The sequence below is a fragment of the Clinocottus analis genome, unplaced genomic scaffold, assembly GCF_023055335.1.
Source record: "Clinocottus analis isolate CAN_PGR_092001 unplaced genomic scaffold, fCliAna1.0.p SCAF_25, whole genome shotgun sequence".
In the NCBI taxonomy this organism is placed as follows: Eukaryota; Metazoa; Chordata; class Actinopteri; order Perciformes; family Cottidae; genus Clinocottus; species Clinocottus analis.
The window spans coordinates 5817123-5838738 of NW_027175987.1; the positions used below are offsets into that span (position 1 = coordinate 5817123).

Here is a 21616-nt window from a genome sequence, read left to right on the forward strand (position 1 = left end):
TCTCATTACCTTTTTATTTTTTTTTTAAACAGCAAAATGTTCAGCATTCCCACAACTGCAGGAGGTGTGGGACATACAGAGCAACAGCGAGGTTTATATAGGTTTATATCCGACAAATTATTCTGATGTTTACTAATAATATACCTTGTAAACCCATTCTCGCAGAGTTAAATGCCTTTTTGAAAATGCAGAGGGAAAGTAGAAAAAAAAAAACCCTCTCAACATTACACATTCAACACTGCAAGAACAAAGCCCAGCCATAAATACATCCATATGCTCTCTGTTTGTGGCTACGCATATTTCTATTCAAGGAAAAACATGCGGTTTTATGCTGAAAGACTTACTATTCAGAAAATAACCTTTGTAGATGAAAAGATTTGAAGCTCTTTTTTCCTCCCTTCCTCCCTGCTTCTCCCTTGTTCTATGCTTCCTCTGTCTCTCTTTCTCCCAGCATTATTTTACTGCTGTATCACTCCAGATAAAGATCTTCTGCCGTTGCTGCGTTCAAGACTTATCAGCCCCACCATTGTTGTGTTGTTAATATTAAGACGAAGCTCTGCCAACAACATGACAGGCATAATCACAGGGCCTGAGAAAGAGCGACGACGAATACAACCCCGATGACTACAAATACCAGCGTAAACACATGCTAATAAGCACAACACAGGCTGTTTGGAGTTGGTGATCTGGGAAGTGGGAGAGACAGACCTACTTAACCAAAGTCTCTAAAAACACATTTTAGTATTTATTTGTTGGAGTTGCTCATGTCGAGGAAATGTCACCTCCTGCGGCTGCTGTTGTCATGGCGTCCTCACCCCGTTAGAATTCGTACTGGCCGCTCTTTGTGTTGCTAAGCGCATTCTGTGAATGCTGCAAATGGCGCTAAAGCAACCGTACAAGTCTCACCGGGGAACTTTAAGGAATATAACGAGAGGTTACTCGTTGTGGGCAGAATGGACAGGCTTGCACCGCCTGACTTGCTTGATAAACATGCAAATCTTGCCCACAGTGTATTGGCTGCAGCTAGCTATTCCCAACAAGGTAATTACGTGAATGAAGACGTTCACCCTTCTCACTTTTTAGCTTTCCCAACCTGCTTTTTTGCATCACGATTGCAATGTTTTCTTTATCACAGCAAAAGCCAATGTTGTTTAGGGACAAACGGCTCTGCTTGCTGAGGTGAAACGAACACTTCCGACAAGATTTGGGTAAAGTGAGGACATTTTGCTCTGCCCTGCTCTGTTTGGGATTTTGGTACAAGCCCTCAAAAACATTCAGCGAAGATGGTAAGCAGCAAGCAGAGACAGCGTTTTTTCTCCTTTTGCATCCTATCTCTCCCTCCCTCATTTTCCCACTGATTTTTTTGTTCTCTCTTTTTACTTTATGCTCCTGTTGGAAATTAGCTGGAAGACAAAGAAGCCATGTGTTGCGACACGGCATGCTCACTGTACCGGTGGGGTTGGGATTTCCGGTGCATAACCTTCCAGGCATGGCTACACAGGTAATTAAAACTCATTTGGATTCTTTCTACATCTCTGCTGACAGGACTGTTAGGGGCGAGACTTTAGGGGACAAAGGTAGCTTGGCACATTTTTATGGGGTGCATGGCCAATGTGACTCCAACTGAGCATGTGTGGGAAAGAGAGAGAGGAAAGGAAGTGAGACAGAATATGGACGTTCAATGAGGTGTGTGTGTGTGTGTGTGTGTGTGTGTGTGTGTGTGTGTGTGTGTGTCTGTGTGTGTGTGTGTGTGTGTGTGTGTGTGTGTGTGTGTGTGTGTGTGTGTGAATAGAGTAGTCAGGAGAGTTTAGGGGGCAGTGTGTTTAAGCACAGATAGGCAGCAGCCTGTACAGGAGGCTTTGTGACCTACATTGAGGAGGGAAGGGGTGATAAACAGAGAAAAGGAGTAGTAGGAGACGGGGAAACGCAGAGGAGAAAGGGGAAGGCTGGGTTGTGGAATGAGAAACAGAGAAAGGAGTATGTGATAAAGAGGTGAGAGATATAGGTGGAAGAAAGAATGAAAGACAGAGGGAGGGAGGGGGAGAGGAGAAATCCTAAAGAAAGAAAAAGGAAACGGGCAAAAAAGCGTTGGGTTTCAAATCCAGCGCTCCCGACAGTGGCATGCCAGATGACCTTGGGCATGTCACGCTGCCATCTGTTCCCTCTGTCTGGCCTGTCAACATACCTCTAACTCCAGTTAAAACATGACATTCCAGCTTCCTTACACACCAAGGGGCAGCCCGTCACCACCCCGAGAGAGCGAGATAGAGAGACACAGACAGAAAGAGAGAGCGGGAGCGACGGAGGAATCATGAGACGGTGGGAGGAGAGAGCGAGAGATACAGTACGGGCAAGAAAGGGAGTGACCTTTTCTACAACAGCCCATCTTTATGAGCTGATATTGTTATCAATGTATTACTCCCTGGATGGCCACTAGAGCTACAATAACGCCATTGAACCGACAGTCCATCATCATAGGACAAAGAGGGGCGCTAACTCTGACATCCTATGGGGCATTGGGTTGCAACTGATTGCACTCATAAATGAGCATGGCTCTCATAAAATCATGTGGTAACTGCTTAGCGGTGCACAGGGTGATGGCTTTTGTTATCAACAGCTCGAGTGCCACGCAGGCTGCCTGTTTGTTGTAGCGTCCGGGTGGCCGGGTCGTGTTTTCAGATGTGAAGTTAATCATGCATCCATTGAAATGTGTTATTGCAGTACAGATGATGGGTGAAAGAGGGAGGCAGGCACTTAAATAATATTTTTTTCCCCCAATTTTATTTTGCATTTATTTCATTGCTTATTTTGATATGGGAAGTTTCCCCAACATAATTTGTTCCTCTTATTTTATTTGTTTAACTCTTCTGTGGGATTAGCTTTTTTCTTCTTCTTTTGAGTGGGCAGTGCTGTGGGCTTGAATTAAGATTTGTTCTGGCAGTTGGAAAGGACAGATCTCTGATGGGTTTTCGATCTTAGCGGACCACGTTACTATTCCCTTGATACATGTATATCGTTCTTTAAACTTGCTAATAAATAGTCCTTAACAGTTCATAATATGGGCTCGGCGTGTGCAAGGATAGAACCTTACGGTCGCCTCCAGAACATGAAACGCTCTGTAGCAAATTTAGAAAAATATCAAAAATAAATATCAAGGAATATCTAGGGAGACTTCAGGACTCTGATGTTTCTCTTCTGCCCTTGGATAACTTTCCTTGCATAAAAATGAGCAACTCCTATCCCCTATAGCTTGAGAGTGGTTCATATTCCCAAATATTGATGGCGTTGTCATGGGCCAGTGAATGATGCACTGCATTTCTTTTTTGAGATATTAAAAACTGGCACCAAACGTTTTTTTCAGTTCATAATACTTATCACTGGAGGGCCAAAGATTATTAGTCCGTTTTGATGAGCCAATATTGGCCAATTTCCAATGCCCTTAAGCGGACCTTTTGGGGCTGTGCAATGACAGACGGAGTCATATTTACCAAGAGATGGAGGGATTTAGAATTTCATGACGGTTAATCATCGCGGTGATCTACGGATATATGTGCCAAGCAGGAAGCTCCTCTACCCCAAATACATGTTGAATTTGTCAAGAGACAGAGAGGAACTCAGGGATCAAGCTGCTTAATGTATTGATGGTATTAGTCCTGAGTCTGTGAGATTAGACCTCTTACAGCACCGGTGCCTGGTTTGGTGTGAGCAGCACTGGCCCGTTAGCTTCACACAGGTGGTCGTTTTAGGGAGATGGAGGGTCTGTATTCAAAGCGACCTGCTAAATGACCACACTGCTATGAATATGTAGTGTGTTTGGCCTACTACCCTTCTTTGGGGATTCCAAAGCAAACCAGAGAGAGGAAGTGAGCAGAGAAGAGACGGAGAGAAACCTGGTATTTGGGTCAAGGAAAAACCTTTCAAAAAAAAAAAAGAAGCAAAAAGATCAGTGAAATAATCCCTTCTACCGCAAGCTACTTAAATCATTATTGAGCTCTTTTCGGGGCAACATTTTACTTCCACCCTTAATGTATTCACTTTCAGTTCCCTAGCAAAGTATCCCTGTTCACTTATTGCTGCCAAGTGAGGTGAGCTGATGTGCTGACGTTAAAGAACAACCTAGCGGGAAAGCATCGTGGGACAATGCCAATAACCAGAAAGATAATGACACCTGTGAGAAAAATCCCCACCAATTATGAATGGAATATTTGCATTTTAGGTTGCAAACTGAAAACTACAATCTTTGTAGCTTTCACATTTCCCCTCACGTAACCTCACGCCTTACCAAAACTACAGCATACTTTCCTCGCAGTCCTGACACTGTGGGGATTAGGGGAGGTAATTCTACAAAGACCATGTCTTGTGCTCTCCTCCTCATCCTTCAGTGACTGATACGTAAGGGAAGTGGGGCCTTGACCCACTCCTGACTTGGGGAAATTGCCGTGACCTCGCTACGCTTTTGGGAGGAAGCCAGACCTGGCACATCTACACGCCAGGGTGCTGTGGCGGCCTCGTATGACCCCAAGGACCTTTAGCTGGGCTACCCCCTTCGGCCCTTTATTCACAAACAGACACACGCACACGCAGTAGCGCCTGCTGGATGGATTGGGTTACCCCTTACAAACGATGGCTGCCTCTGTTTTGCATCCTCTCACCGTTTTCATCCTGGGAGCTGAAGAATGTCCCAGTCATTAACACCAGCAGTCTGCCTGTACCAGCAGCTAAAAGGTCTGCATTCATGAGCGTCATCCTGGAAACCAGATGTGCTTGTACTGTGAGAATGCGTGTGTATTTGCGTGCATGTGTTTATGCAGTGGCTGGAGTGAAATTCCAAGTGTTCAGCAGCAGCAGATCAGACCATGTGTATGTCTGAGCCCCCAGGGCCCGAGTGGTGCACAGGTCACCTCAGAAAAAGAGGAGGTGGAGTGGGAGGATCACACACACACACACACACACACACTTCTACATACTCTTGGGAAAACAGATATGTGCATTTAACTTTTCATCTGACCAATATGAACCTCCCGAAAAGGGTCGCAGACTGAATGACCTTGCTTTGTATTTTTTTTTCCAACATTTGCTTCAGATTTTTTAAATACAGAGAAAAACAAACAACAAAGATTTTTACGATTTTCCCAAAAGGTATCTCTTGCAGGTATCTTCAATTTTGAGATGCCCCTCATTAAGAAACCAACAATAAAAACACAACTTGTAAGAGCGTAATAACTAGTTAGTGAAAGACTCAGAGAAACACAAATATCCAACGAGGCAAAATCCTGGACGTTTTTGGAATCCCTGCCGGACGCATTTTTAGGTCTCGAAAAGAGGACATGTCCGGGAAAAAGAGGACATCTGGTCACCCAGGTAATTCTCATTACTCACAGAAGTCCAGTGATCCTGTCAGCGCCACATGATCCGTAGCAGCCAAGTCATTTTCCGTTTTGTTCTTTCCAGCTTTATACAGCGCGTGGATTTGTGTCATGATTGTGCGTCTTTGCGGTGCTTTGATGCTCGGGTCCCCCCTTGCCACTCGCAAAACTTTGGTGAACCCCTCATCCTCAACAATATTAATTCAACTGTGCTACTCAGCTTGTCACAGGCGGACTTAGTGAGGGGTCTTTGTTGTTCAGTGAGGCTGGTTTGACGCATTCCTCTTGAATTCCCCTCGCTGACTAACTCATGCTTCGCGTTGAGGTGTCACTTCAGGCTGGTTGTGCCACGGTGAAACGTCAATGTCTACCCGCAGAGTGTACATCTGACATCTACGTCTGACTGCATTGGAGCGGAAATAGTTGAATTTCCACTCTAATAAGCTCATTCTGCGCATGCGTTAAAAAAATGTACGCATTAATCCTGTAATTTAATCATAATGCGTTAACGCGTTATTTTTCACAGCTCTAATTATAACACTTTGGTCAGACTTTTTTTATTGGTCTCCCTGTTGGTTGCAGTTAAAAAAAACACACACTATGATTGCCCTTAATTTAGTCTGCTGAAGTCAACAGGGTAATCTTCACTAAATATTATACCTGGGAAATACAACTTAGCACACGTTATTAAATACACTATAGGACGTCTTGAAATACTGTTAACAGCTCTAATTAAAGAGTTTTAATGATTGTCTTTAATTCACTTTTCCCACACAGATCCAAGACAGAAGATACCAAATGCTGCCAACTAATCTTTGCCACCCACAGAAAAACAAAAACGCTGCCAAATCTAAAACAAAATAAAAATATATTTAATAAATTTCAGTCAATTATTTTCTTCCAGTGAGAGCCTTGCTAACACTGAGCAGAACAGTCCCATTTTGAAGTGGCAATCCATTTTGGCTAAGTGATGTCATGCAGCCTGTCACGTTAGTCCGTGTGAAGCAGTGGGCCTATTCCTCATCTCAGCGGCCGCTCGCTCATGGTTGGGACAAACGACATTTCTTCTCATTTGGAAGGAAATAACGGGGCCAGAAACTGCGCTGGCAGCCAAACAAAAAATGCGCCCAGAGCTACACTCAACCAAGGACACCAGCGAGCACTTGTTTGTTTTTTTTAATACTGAAAGAGCTGTGTGGATGTGTTGTGATATTACTGGGGTTATTTCACTTTTTGAGTTGCTATGAGTAGTTCCAAACTGCCGATGTATTCACAGCAAATGGGCAGCCATTTCTAATCGACGCCAGAAAAACAGTAGCGGTGACTTTGGTTGGGGAATAGCAAACCCCTTAGCCCATTTAGGTCGGCACGGTCACAAATCTATTCCCTCTATTCCAATTTTCCTGACCCGCTCACAGAAATCCTCACGCCAGAGACAGCTTCATTATTAGCCTGCATTGCATGGAGCTAAATGGCAGGATATTGCATAGAGAAGTATCACAGCTGAGCAATTTGAGGTGGGCAGCTGGGCATGCCGGTATTGTAGTTTAAATTCCCTTGTCAAATCCCACGTCCCTGTACAGTAGGCTGTGTTACTTCTCGAGTTTGAGGTAACCCTTCTTTGAAATCACTCTGCGTGCTGAAACTGTGAGGGGGGAGAAGGAGATGCTGCTGATGTGATTTTACATAACATTTTGCTAAAATTATAAACCACTTATGGCATTCCTGATTGCCACTCTGTAAACGTTCATGCATACCTTCTTTAAAAATGGCACATGTATCACACATAGATTGCGAGAAATAAATAAATAACACAACAAACACCAGCAGTGTTTTTCTGCTGTGGCATAGCTCACTTTAAAAATAATTACCTGGCAAGAAAGCCACTGCTGCTCGTTAGAATCTACCAAAATGCATGTTTCACCAATTTCTTTTTTTTTAAATGTTTTATTTTCATCTTGAGAATAATTCTAATACAATGAATACATGATAGCTTTTGCTTCCATCACCACATTTGTAAAATGTAAAATGCCTGTGTTATCCTACATCTAAATGGCCATTAGCTGCACTAACCCAATTAACGGAACAAGATCTAACACAGCCTCCCATTGTCCTTCCATCACAGGAAACAGTCGAGGTTTGCTGCATTCTGATCAAATGTACTGGATGGTGATTAATGACTGCGCTCCCACTATGTTGACAGGCTGTAACCGCTCTAAAATTCAGCCCCACAGCGGCGCTACACATATTTGTCTGTGTAACTGACACTAGAATGGATAAATTGGGCAATAGCTCCATCACCAACCTGACTACCTATACCCAAATTTTTTTCCCCCAAATGAACAATAGGAGTGAGATGCTGTCAGGCCCATGCTCCCTCCTTGACATGCCACATCTGTGCATCGGGAATAATGACCAGGCTAAAAATATTAGAAACCTAGCAGCAAATTGCTTAAAGGTCGATTTAATTATACGGATGGGCTGTCGAGCAGTCACGCTTGACAGAAAATAGAAACAAATGATGTAATGGCTGAATGAAGAAGTATTATTGCCCATAGCATGGCGCACACCACCACAGGAAACTCCTATGCGAGATGATAAAGTATTGAAAATCTATGAGAAATATATTCTCTCAAAAAATTCTGACCTACATCCCATGTGTGAGTTTTTCTCACACTTGCTCTGGGAAGAAAAAAAATAGAAAAGGCCAAAAGTTCTGAGAGAGTCGTTAAAATCTGAGGCAAGTGGGTGAAATGGATTAAATGCACAGCGGGAGAGAATGTCCATGTATGTGGGTCATTTTCTTGGCCTCAAACATGTTTTATTTACAGTTCTCTCTACTCAAAACCTTTGTGCGCCGCAGACGTAATGCGGCACGAGACATTTTTCCCATGAACGAACGAGAAAACGAGCTTATGAACATGACTTAGAAGCTTACATACATGAGCGAAAGAAACACACAAGTCATGGCATGTATTTGTTTTTCAAAGATTAAAATGTGTAGGGGAACAGTAAATCCTAATAAGAAAATGAAACCCAGACTGAAATAAAAGGAGACGAGCCAGGGACCAGAGCAACACAGCAAGACCGAGAGAAACAGATGAACAGAAAGAGCAGGAGGAAGAGAGAAAGAGAGATCTCTGCCCGTGAGGTGTATTTAAATTATCCCCATTTGAAAAAAAAGAAAAGTTTGAAGCACTTATCAAGCCATAAATCTCTGGCACAGGAATTAAAAAAAGTAAAAAAGAAATAACAAACACCAAACGTCATGCTGCTTTGAATGTCTGCCGTCTTTCCCCCACACCGCAGGAGTTCAAAAGAATAATAACTTTGCTCTCACTCATCACCACCCAGAGAAGCGTTAGGGCAGCTCATAATATTGTTTTTTTTTTTCGCCTTCTTCTTCTTCTTTTTTTAATTAGTAACTCTAATCTGATCATTAGGGACCACAGAAATCCGCATAGCTACAGTACAACTGTGAACCAGACTAGTAATTCAAGTGACGGTGGTGTTGTAGTGACACTTTCTGTCACCCCGACTAGATTTCCTGCTGTGACCGGAAAGCAAAAGGGATGTTAATTGAGAAACATTGTGTGGGATGGGAAAACGTGTGACAGAGTGCACAGATTTATTCAGGATATGTAACATCTTAAATAGGTGTTCTAGTTCAGCTAGCAAGAGGAAAAAGCTTGAAAACACAGGCTGATATTCCGGGTGAAAAGGTTATAACCCCTGCCCTCGCTGGATGCAATAAATCTTGCATCATTAGAAGTACTCTGTCGGAAAAGAAAATACCAGAAGTCTAAAAAAAGAGAGCCAGAGTCCACTTACAGCGGGTTGAGAGACAGTGAGAGCCAGAGTCAGAAGGGAAGAGGATGGAGGGTGGATAGTGGTGAAGCGGCGGAGTGGTACTGTACGGCCACTGATGGAGAACAGATGGAAGGCGCAGGGGGTTGTGATTAGTGCTACATGGGGACCGGGCCTCCGCAGTGCTTAGTGTCTAGTGGTGGTCGGCCCTTAGGCGGCGTCCTCACCACTCGTTTCTCTCTCATGGTACCACCGTTACTGGCCAGAGAATCCCAGCATGCCTGCCCGGTCTTCCATCCTCTCAGCGCTGTGCAACACCGAATCCATTTCTCGACATCCTCGTTCTGGCATAAACAAGACGTCCCGTTGGCATTAAAAGTGTCCCTTAAGGAATTACACGGTTGGTCTCATCGTTTTAAATCTCCTCCATGCTGGATGAGTGCAGAATTAACCCAGAGATTGTATTTATTATGATGTTGTGTGTTTGTCATGTTATTACCACTGATATTGCCTTTGTTTTGCATTTTTATGTAGCTATTTATTGTATTATTAATATTAGGATTATTTTTTCCACATCCGATCCAGTGCTGAACCCCCTTGCAGCTTCAATTCAACCATCACTCAGCGCAGAACAATTTCAGCCACAGCCTCAGCTGGCCGAATTAGGGTAACTTGAGCTGCTGCAGATTGTAATCAAAGTGAAAATAATGAGTGCAGGACAAAGACCGGCGCTATTACTCTAGCTGGCTTAACATTTCTCTCCCTTCGGTTTATTTTTTATTTTTCATGCTCTCTCTCTCTTTTCACCCCTTAGAGTGCAGAGAAACACAAACAAACAGCCGAACAGAGGAGATAAAAAGGCAAGGCTGGTGAGGACTAAACAGAGGGAGGTAGCGAGTGGGGCAGCGGGCCTGCACCGGCCTCCACAGCCGGGGACTTGCAAATGAACTAATCACCTGAGGGGATTCTTCTCAGCTTACTTAAACAACCAGTAAGTTAAACACACATGCTTCACAGCCATCTCAGAGTAGGTCTATGTGTTTGTGTGTGCGTGTGTGTGTCCATGTGGGTATGTGAACATTTGTGACCTGCTGCCCAACTGACTGAGGCAAGCAGCAGGCCGTCACAATAAGAAGGCATCTGTTCCAGTAAATCCTGGCATGGGCAGAGACAGTTAGTGAGATGAACTGGGAGGGAAGCCGGAGCCTGGGATGAGATCAGTGTACGGTGGTCTCCATTTGAGGTTTTCTGATTGTTTTTCTTTGCAATAATACAGAGAAACTAAATGATATGTGACTGCAATTTGTTAAGAAAACATGGGGCCTGCTGCAAATTAGGCATGCTGCAGTACTTCCACCTCTTTTGCCATGTGAACATAAGTGGCTTCGGGTTGTGACAAGGAGACCGAAAAGGAAAAACTAAATACAAAATAATTAAACCAGCCAACAGTTGCCACTGGAATCCCATGATATATATAAAAAAAAAATCAAAGGCGCCTATCAATTCTGCCATCTTCCCTGTATTGTATTTTGTAGAAAAGATGGCAAAACCACATCTGAATCGTCCCACTATCCTCTCTCAGAGCTACTGGTTGACAGTACTGTGAGGTGGGCACAGAGCTTGCTGCTCAACCATCATATAAGGAATTCTGTAAATTTCACACACTGCTGCCTGCCAAAAAAAACCCTGGGCCCAGATTCTGTGTTTTTGGCCTCTTGAGTCTCGTTCCAATCTCCCCCCCGCCTGCCACCAACAGAGGTCTTCGTCCCTGCTGCATGCCCGTTTGGACGGGAAAACATCTTGAGGTCACAGACTATGGGGTCACTTCATATACGACAGAACAAGCTCAGATCTGTGGCACTGTGCAATCTGCATTATGCTCAGAGAAACCACGAGGAAAGCAATTAGAAGACATGACTAAAAGACAAACAGCAGTAAAAAAAAATACAGAAAAGGGAACATTTAAAGCAATGTGAAATCTAAAGCCAATGTGAGGAAATATTCCTTTGTTCTTCTATCAGAAATGACATTTGTTACCATATCGTGTACATGTGGAGGGACTGGCTCTTATACAAGACTACTATTGCACAAGGCCTTATCCACTTGCACATATATGTCCCTGATGGGTTGTCATCTGCTGGACTGCCAAGCTACATTTTTCCCCCTTTTTGTTTTTGTCTCTTGTGATGACATCGCTCTAACAGAGAAATCATGAAAATGTTTTGCCAAGAGAAACACAGGACCTCCCCTTTAATTCTATCTGGCCAGCATTTACTTTAGAGATGAGCTGCAGGCTGCTGACACTATCAGGGATTGTTATGCATTTTGATGCTCCAATGCCGAGAGGGGCAGAGGAAATGTATTGATGGGAAATAGAGGTCCTGAGTCAAGCAATTTATAGGTCCTTCTCTTTCCCATATGGGAAAAAAAGTTAAGTGGATCTCAATAAGCAGTGGTGTGCAGAGTTTCCTTACCGCATGCTTCGTTACAAATGCCTACGTTGGATACATAGAATATATATTTACTGCATTAAATGTAATGAAAAATGCATAAAACAGCAACTTAATTGTTTTGGGATTCAATGCAATTGTGTGCAGTTAAATGGGTAAATAAAACAGGTTATAAAATAATTTGCGTGTCAATGAGTATGTGTTGTGTGAGAAAAAACAAGAAAGGAAGATACGAGTGGAAAAAAAAAGATGTCCAGCTTTTACACAATAAGGGTGTGTGCATTTGTGTGTGCAGTATATTTTGCATCCCCGTTTTTGTCTAAATTTAAATAAATAATAAGTCAGATTATTTGCCTTTTTACAGCATAAGCATTTTCCTACTGTACAATTTTCAAGCATAAGGAAACAACTAAACATTGCATCCCACAATTGAATTACTTCTCTATTTCCTAGTCATTGGGGAGTTAATCGCTGGGTACAGGTCACCGTTACATGTTATGTGACATATTTATCGTGCCACTGGCTGCGAAAAAAGACATCAGTGCTTAGAACCTGGAGGGTCGCCAAGCCACCAGTACAACACTGTAAATTGTAATTATTATGATTATTTTTACAAGCTAAAAAAGGGCACATTTTGCTAAATCTGAGCCACTTAAAAATATATTAGTATATTATATTTTACCAATCAAAAATAGATTGGAGATTTTTTTTTTTGTAAAATATGATCTATATACACACAATGTTGCCACACAGAGGGACAAATGATAATTGTTTCGATTTGTTGTTGGTCAATCCACAAACCTTCCTGGTTTCATTTGGATGACGGCAGCGTCTTGTAAGGGCAGCCAGTGGGCTCCAATCAGGAGCTGGATTTGTTTTGTGGCATCCCAGTAATTAACTGATTGATAATTTCTGGGTTGGTTTCCCTTAATTATGGGCCTGATTGTAAATGAACATGGTGATTCAGTGAATTGGAGGCGACCTACACAACGTGGAACACCTCTTCCAGATTTCTGCCATGTCTGGTCCCCGCCTACACTCGGTTGGCTGCCTGAATGACGAGGAAGAAATCTTCCCCTGCGTGGCCCCTTTCACCACACTTATATTATCCTCTTAGAGATACAAGGAAAGCTGGGATTTATTTTGCCGTGGAAACTTTATGTATAATTATACTGTTATAATTTAAATTCTTTTGATTCATATTTAATTTATGTATTTAGTAGCATTATCGACACACTGTAGACAATGTTTTGCAGACAGGCATTTGTATGAAAGCACAGCGAATAAAAAACAAAAGTGGAGAAAAAAAAAGATTATTTTTAACGCTGTAAATCTCTGTGCAGGCACAGCCTGAGATGGAGTGACATTGTTTCAACAGGGGGAGCCACCCTGCTGTCATGGACTGGTGCTTTAACAAGACAACATGACGTTCTGTCTAACAGGTAAACGCACAGACTGTGTGTGTGTGTGTGTGTGTGTGTGAGAGAGAGAGGGGGGGAGGTGGTTCGGTCTGTTTAGAGAGAGATCAGCTGGTTGGCTGTACAGAATCAGGCATAACCTTAAAGCCGCCTCGCCTTCGTGTGATTTAAGGGCAGAACTTTAGCACATTTTTGTCTAAACTATATCAAATGTATTTAGCAAAATAAATATTTCACAAGCCACAAACTATTACAAACTAATGTTGTATAAAATCAGTATAAATTAGTAAATCATCATTGGATGTTGGGTTTCCAGGAGATGAAATAACCAAAGCACTTCATGTGACAGCTCATAAAACTCTTACTCTGTCATGGGAGGAGATCTTTTTTTTTTTCATTAGAAGAGCTTTACATTATAGTTTCATTTGGCGTGTTTAAGGAGTAGTGGGACTGAGAGGGATGTACTGACAAAATGGTCTAAGGGGATGGCAGGTTGAATGTGAGCCCGACAGATGATTGAAGTTCAAGAGTCACGCTGCCATGTGGAGGAGTGTTCTGCAGCAGCTGCAATCAAGGCCTTTATGGCGGCCATTACTCCCAGCTGATGGGGAAAGCGGAACCTCCTCATTATGGCGGCCTGACAGGGATCAAGGCCAGTAAAACCTCTACAACCTCAGAGCTCACAGTGACCCAGTTGCTCACCTTCCAGTGACATCAACACCATGACAAGGGGCAAAGATTAGGGAGGAAAAACAAAAACAAAAATGGCCTCTCTAAATGTTATCTCTTAATTCCTGTAAATGTGAAGCAAATGTAGGGCAACATTGTTTGTAATAGCTGGTAATATCAATATCAATAATAGGACTTGGTATTTCTGAGCTTTGGGGCTTCTTTTTGTCTGAAGACTGCTACTTGGCAACGCACCGGTGAGCTATGCTTCACAGTGTCTTTATTTCAACATCTCCTGGAAAAGTATGTGGAAAATCTTTTGATAAACAGAGTTGATGGGGGCAAGGGGGAGGGGTGAAGAAAACTCAAATTCAGAACAGGATAGTGTACAGTGAAGCATATGTCTGCAATTCAGCTTTAAGTCCGGATGAAGTCACAATGGAGTTTTGTTTACGGTATCATCAACATTGAAGCATGCCTTGGCATCGATTGCACAATTGCAGAACGATCACATAATCTGTTTGCGTGCCAAAGTGGTTTTCTGTATCTGAACAATGGGAAATTTTCCAAATGACTCATTGTTTATTGTCTAAAATAATGATTCAAGAGGTAAGGGAGATTTCAGACAGCCTATATATAGATATAGTGTATCTTTTAAATGCTGAGTTGAATAGTTCAGCTCTCATGTTTGCATGAGAATTTGCCCAAATGCCCCAAATTTAAGACAATTCTGAAGTTGAAAAAACTTTTTCAACAACACAGCAGGTACAAAATCCATTTACCGTAAATCTGTATCTGTGTGAGCGGTTGCCTCAATCTAAAAAGTGAAAAAACAACAACTTCCACTGCCTCTCTATTCTATGAGAGACCAAGGAGGCATCCATCACTATTTTCCGCATTGCCTTACCACACAAACTGCTCTCTAAACATAGAAATGAGTGCAGAGAGTCTGGGCAGAGGTGTTTGGCCTGTACGCAGTATACTAAACATCTATTACTGCATTCAATCTTTAATGAATATCTATTAAATGTATCACGATTTATGTGGGATATATTTTATACTGACATATATAATTAATTTACAATAATCTATGCTAAAATGTATTTTTGTATCATTTCATTTTTACATAAATTACTGGTGACGTGAATTAGCAAACCAAAATGTATATGTCATATAAGGTCCCATTTTTCCACTGTCTTTATTTAAATACTTTATTTATATGACTAAACAGTGATGTGTAGTTCAAAATTATGGGATTCATTAAAAGCATGCCATGTTAAACAATATTTGATTTGAATAGTGAAAGAGCGCAAATAAAACAAAACCAACCCCTACTCCCAAAAAAAAAGAAAAAAAAAAAGTCCCTTAATTTTGTATTCATAACATTAAATCCGAGCAAACAGTCATAGGTTAAGTCTCGGGCAACATGCTCTCCTTTCAGCATTAACAAAATCAACAGTAAATTATACATGAGAAGCAAGCTTCAACCTAACCCATTAAAAAACACCCTAACCTGCAGGTCAGGCAGCACACGGCAATAACAGAATCTACCATCGCACCTTTCCTCTTCATGTCAACTGAGATAATAAGGGGCTCGGCTGGGGGCATGACATGAACACATTCTGATACTGCAGCGGAACAAAAGTGGGGCCACTGAGCGTCCCTGTCAAGTGCCGAAGAATAGAAATACAGTCGTTGAATAGCCATGCAGCCAAATCCAGCACCACTGTGCCCTCAGACAATAGGTGCAGTGCTAATCCCCCTTCATGGGGTCTGCATCCCCTGTCATGCCCAGTGGTGAACCATGCTGAGACGCTGCGTTGGCGACTGACACCTAGACAATGGCGGCGTCCCGGGCCGCCGTTGGGCCTGTGTGCTCTGCACTGCTGTGCATGGAATCTGCATTGGGGGGAATAAAAGAGATGAGCAATGTGTTAAACAATAAGCTGCCTGGGTGCCAAGACCCCCGTCAAGAGGCTCGGTGTGGCCACCCATCAAAAACCCTTGAGCCCGGCATTGGAGGCCGGCAAGCAGTCCAGCCCACGCCCACCTCCTCTGCCGTCCACCCTTATCAGTCTCGTGTCTAGGTTGGGCCTGCTCTTCTGTCCTCGGCTCTGCTCCGCTGGACCTGACAGCTGTTACCGGGGGAAGGTTATTCACTCAGCGCATCTCTTCATACGCACACAATGACCCCGTAGCCCCCGCCTGTCTAGCCAACCAACGCTTACGCTCTGCGACCAACAGACAAGGTGGAGAAAACGAGCTGACGGTGTCACTCGTCCGCCACTTGCATTTCACGCTACATATGCGCCGGGAGACGGCTCTTTTTTCGCCCCCCAAATAACTGAGCGGACTAAAATACACCCTTTGTGTTTTTTTTCTCTCTTTTCCTCTTACAAGTCGAAGGCAAGATGGCAGAAAAATAGGTCAAACACCACGCAGATGTGGTTCAACTGAAAATGGCTGCTGTCGAGGGCGTGTTCATCAGAATGGAGGGCTGCAGTAGCACCGAGCAGAGATGGGGGGCGCTCTTACTGTACTTACAATTCAGCTCATGAACACATAACACAAATTGGTTTGTGAATACGCAGACAATATGCTAACTGTTCCTTTACTCCTAAATGAAAAGCAATTATTAATGATCATTTAATATCTAAAGTCTTGATATAAAAAACCATCGTGGATATGCATTAAAAATAACAAAGAGGAACATGATTTTCAAATATATTTTTATAATTCCCAGGTTTTGCAGCTCAGCATTGGTATTTCTTTAAATCAAATTTCTTTCTTTTTTTTTGGCATCCATGCCATCGTTTGTATCTGAACATGCCTCCTTGTGAGGGGATGTTTGGTTCCATCCTTTAACACAGATCTTTGTTTATAAAATTCATTCCTTTGCTAACTGTGACAAGACAGCCTGTTGCCATTATAAAGATAAAAACATGCAAGCTCAGTTTTCTGTTTCCTTCTTGCTGATATTTATATTTGGTTTTATCAGTCACGCTGCAGGATTAATGCTACTAATTCAGATATTCTACTATTTTGTATTTGTATTCCTATCCTTGGATGGGCTACCATAGCCTTCATTATCTTTAATGCATTTTATCCGAGCTAACTGGAATTGTTTCACGTGCAGTGCACTCACAATGATCTATCCTTTGTGAAGTCTTTTAGTGCCTGGTATTGAGTTTCTTGGTATTTACAGATAAGAGAGGAGATGTGTTTATGGTATAGCGCAGTAGTTGATCTTTCTGTGCTGTGCTGATGTGGTGTACAGTTTGCTAATTGGAAAATAATGAGGGTAATAATGGCTAACCACTCATTAAAATTCATCTGTTGAGCCTGTTTATTTCAGTTTAGTACCAAGCGTTAATGAAATGACATGGAGGAAGAAGATATTAGAATATTATCTAATTATATTGACACACTTAAAAGCTGCTGTTGGTGTGCAACCTAAATATTTTTAGACTTAATGAGCATGTAACAATTTCCACATTGTGGCTTTACCATGATGGCTCAAGATACATTAGTATTCAACTGTTTACAATGCAAACTACATATAAACTAGTAAAAATCTGTTTACGGTTTCACACACACATACTTAATGTCATATATATGTAAATAAATATTGCATACAGGATATAATGGGAGTAATGCCTATTCTACATTTGCACTTTTCTCTCATTTACAGAAAGCACTGCATACATATGTTCACACATTCATGCAGTATGAACGTGCATGAACAGGTATTCAATATTAAATTCATAAAGTAACTCACGTTACAATACTGTAACAATATGCCGCCCATGATACATTGCTAGAAAATCCTTTTTCATCACAATATCTGTGTAACTGAAGGAACATTACCCCTAAAAAGGCGAAAGGCAAGAATTACATTTTTATTCCATTCATTGCATTATAGTAGTTTCATTTTCACAGAACGTACACTGTAACTTGTCCATGTCCGGCATTCCAATGAAAAAAGCCATAAACTGGCAAAAGGCCCAACAGCCAGAAAGCAGAACATTTCTGGGGTTAAAATGCTAAAAGAAAGGAGAGGACTGTGTCTCACTCAGCCAGTGTCGCGGTAGATTGAGTGAAAGCAATTCCCGCGAGCTACCCGCCTGCCGCCTGCTTAAAGCCGAATGATCGGCATTAATAAACACACGACAGGTTAGATTATTATACTAGGAGTAATGTTGAAAAAATAGTTTAAGAGTACTGCAAGTGACTCTCACTATCTGTTTAAAGACCGGAAAGACACTGTGATAAAGCCGGAGAACCGTCACTGTGAAAATACAAACAATAGTAAAATATTGTTTACGGATCTAGAGTCGACTCTCCTCGGCCTACAAGGTTGCTGAAGCAAACCAGTTTCTTTTCAAGCCGTTCTAACACCGTTTAAAGCTCCTGTGTATTTTAATCAAAATATCTCTGTTTGGCACCAGTGTATCATTAGCGCATCGCAAGCAGAAGTAGAACAACATATTCCTGCATCGATAATTTGCCTCGCCCCTAGGGAATATTTGCCACCATCATCACCCAGTGATAATCACTACCATCATCATCACTACCATCATCATCATCATCATCATATTTACTATTAGCCATGGTACGATCAAAACTTCTTTATTTTGGAGAAGCATCATTGCCACATTCAGTTTCTTTGCCTCAGCCAGCTGAACAAGAGCACACACACACACACACACACACAAACACACACACACACACACACACACACACACACACACACACACACACACACACACACACACACACACACAGCCTTCTTTCTCTCTTAAATGGCAGGGCCAGTCACACATTGCTCTCTCTGCCTCCATCCCTGGCGGCAAAGCTGTACTGTCAGTTTACCTTGCCCCAGGACATCGATAGGACAGCCTATCAGCCTTCTCCCCACTGCCAAAGACATGTAGACCTGTTTATCACCTAATTGACTCTCAGAGGAAGGCTAAGATTGACAGTGTCGGTCCCACATCACTTAAGTCCTTTTTAGCCAAGCAACCACTGCATGCCATCACCTGTTAATAATACATCACGGCAGACTTACTTTACTGATAAGTCAAATACAGCCCAGAGGAAAATCGTTAGAAGCCAATCGCGTCTTCTCATTTGAGGAGGTGACTTTCTCGGTCACTTTTTGCCAGTTCTATCTCACATCTATGATCCGAAGACTCAGAGGCGATGGCGTTTCGGAGAGGCTGGAGGGAGCAACATGTTCTGACAAACCAAGACAAGTCTGGGGCTTCACTTGTTTTGTATTCTCTCCAGTCGTGATCAAATGAAGCAGCGCTAATTTTGTCTCGCGTAGAAAGACAATTATAGAGGGCCGCTGCTGCCAACGGTTGACAGAAGTGTTGAGATAACATATATTGTACAGCGTATTTATTATGCGTTGACGGATGGGAAGACAGACTGGAGTTGTTATAACCACTCTAAACAGAAACGACGGGATTGATTGAGACTAATTGACAGCATGAGAGGTGAAAAAAAAACAAAAAAACTGGGTGATGCATTTAATTTCTCCTCCCCTGCCACTTACTTGTCATCACCTGACAGAAAGCAACTTTTCTTTTGGCGATACACGCTGTGCATTTGACATATCTGCAAAAGCCCAACCTGCCTCTCGAGATGGCAGAGGATGGGGTAAAAGGGCATCGGGGGTAGTACGAGCCAAGATGGCCCTTGTCCTCATCTGTCGGAGATTATTTCGTGGGTCGCGACTGCCGCACTGGCGGTTTGTCACGCGCCACTTGCTGTGATGTCACCAGGGCCACCCTGGCAGATCTTTAGCCAGCTGGGTGCCGTCACCGAGCCTCATCACGTCTCAACTAAGCAGTCCATGACTTTTTAAAACCCTGCAGGAGGAAATATATTTATAGAACTGCATAGTTACATGATCAGCGAGGATATTGGAAAATAGTTGCATGAGAGAATCTGCTCTGAAACAGGTAAACAAATTACTCTCGGCTCCCGGATAAAACTCCTGACGGTCAGGATGAGACGAAAAGAGGGCGAGTTGGCATTTAATCAAGGTTTTAATGAATAAGTAAGCTCCACACGCACAAGCGGGAATCATCTCCCCTTCATCACTTGTTTGATATCCCCAACTCTTTGTCTTTGCTCACAAGGGTCTTGGGTTGTTGTCCAACTTTGCAAAAAGCTTGAATCCATTCAGTATCACTTGATCCAAATCAAAGCATCCTTCTCTTCCCTATGATACTTGAGTTTTGTCAGTGCCTAACAAAGGAAAAACAGCGTTTTTAATCTTGAAATTATTGTCGGGGCTGAGAGTCTTTGTAGGTGCTGCTCTCACATGTCTGGAGCCTGGTGGACATGTAACTCAGATCTTCAGCATGCATCCTCATAATAGGAGCGATGTGCCGCAAAAGAGAACAATCAAGACCTGGAGACATGACTGTCAAGGTGCCAAAAGGCTTTATTAATTCTTTTAGCCAGCGTAGTTGAGCTGTACTTTACTTCAAACATGCACAGAGACACAGGACTCACCTGGGGAGAAGAAAGGTTGTCTGCAGCTGAGAGAATCGGATTTCCACCCTCTTGTATCCATCTCCTTAAGCCATCACTTATTGAGGAAATCCTGCTCACTGCCCAAAGTACTTCAGCTCATTATGTGCTAATGATCTGTCTGCTTTTTCAAAGTGTCCACTTTGATTACACAAGTACAGACACAAACTTCTTGCACAGAACACAGTTGAGGTATATACGAATGAGTTTTTACCTGTGGCAAACCACTAGTTTCTCAGTGGGAAGCAGAGCTGGAATATAGCCAAAGAACATTTTAACAAGATCTTCAAAAGAGCCACGACATTAACCCTTTTCCTGTGATGGAAGTAAAGTAAAATATGTAAAGGTAACCCGCTGAGTCATCCGCCGAAACACGCACACACACACACAGACGCACACTCACAGCTGAAAATACGAGCCTGGTCGAGTGTAATTCCTTCCCTTCACTTCTGATGTTGTTTGCTCTACTCCAGTAAGTTGTTACAATGGCACACTGAAAGTTTCCTTGCGGCACTAGAGTTTGTGTGTGTGCGCGCGCGCGCGCGTGTGTGTGTGTGTGTGTGTGTGTGTGTGTGTGTGTGTGTGTTGCAAGTGTGGAGGTGTGAGTGTCCGTTGGAAGGGTAGGGGGTAATCTCATTCTCCTTTTCAATCTAGTAATTAGCTTGACAGCATGACAAATGGACACGATCTGCCGTCTGCCTCCATAAGACACAAATATGCCATATTACACGCTTCTATCTGGGATTCCACTTGGCAAAAAAAATACATTAGAGAATAGCCACTCAAATGGAATTAGGTTGAGTGGAGCTTTGTCTGATATTTAGAGCCGCATGTGTGTTTGAAAGAGCCGGAGAGAACAAGAGACGGTACAAGTGTACGAACCAACACATTCTCACACCGCTGCTAAGCTTCAAACTACGACGCTCCACGTGCCCCTCTAGCGTCGGTTTTACACGGCTCAGTGCCGACATGTAAATATAGGATCGTAAATTTCAAAATATACATCTGTTTTCACAAGTAGTTAGGTTTAGGCCCCAAACAAAACTTTAGTTAGACGCTGGACAGTGGACATACACTCAGGACGATAATCTTGTTCATTTGACAGCAGTCCTCTCTTTTACTTCTACACTTTGGCTCTCCCACAGTCTTCCCCCCTGTTAGGCCTAATGGCACAGAGGAGTCGACTTGTCTAAGTAGAGCATACTGTATATCACTGCTCTGTCTCTCCCTCCCCTCCATCTCCTACCACCATTAATCTAGCCCTCTATCTTGAATACCTGATTTGGCTGAGAGCTTTGCACTTCACTGCACTGCTGCCTGTTCCTGAGTCTTAGTGCATGGTGGTTCGCAGTGGACCAAC

The 21616-nt window shown here is 42.7% G+C and overlaps 1 long non-coding RNA gene across 2 annotated transcripts in view; it reads left to right on the forward strand.

The window, feature by feature from the left end:
* Window positions 1-885: 885 nt before the first annotated feature.
* Window positions 886-21616, forward strand: part of LOC137794701 (uncharacterized) — a 33654-nt gene continuing 12923 nt past the window's right edge. For both annotated transcript variants that reach the window (XR_011078329.1, XR_011078328.1), the window contains exons 1-6: window positions 886-1041; window positions 1136-1286; window positions 1404-1501; window positions 9759-9840; window positions 9988-10164; window positions 12967-13065. This is a non-coding gene — a long non-coding RNA (uncharacterized lncRNA). The remainder of the gene's footprint in view (window positions 1042-1135; window positions 1287-1403; window positions 1502-9758; window positions 9841-9987; window positions 10165-12966; window positions 13066-21616) is intronic.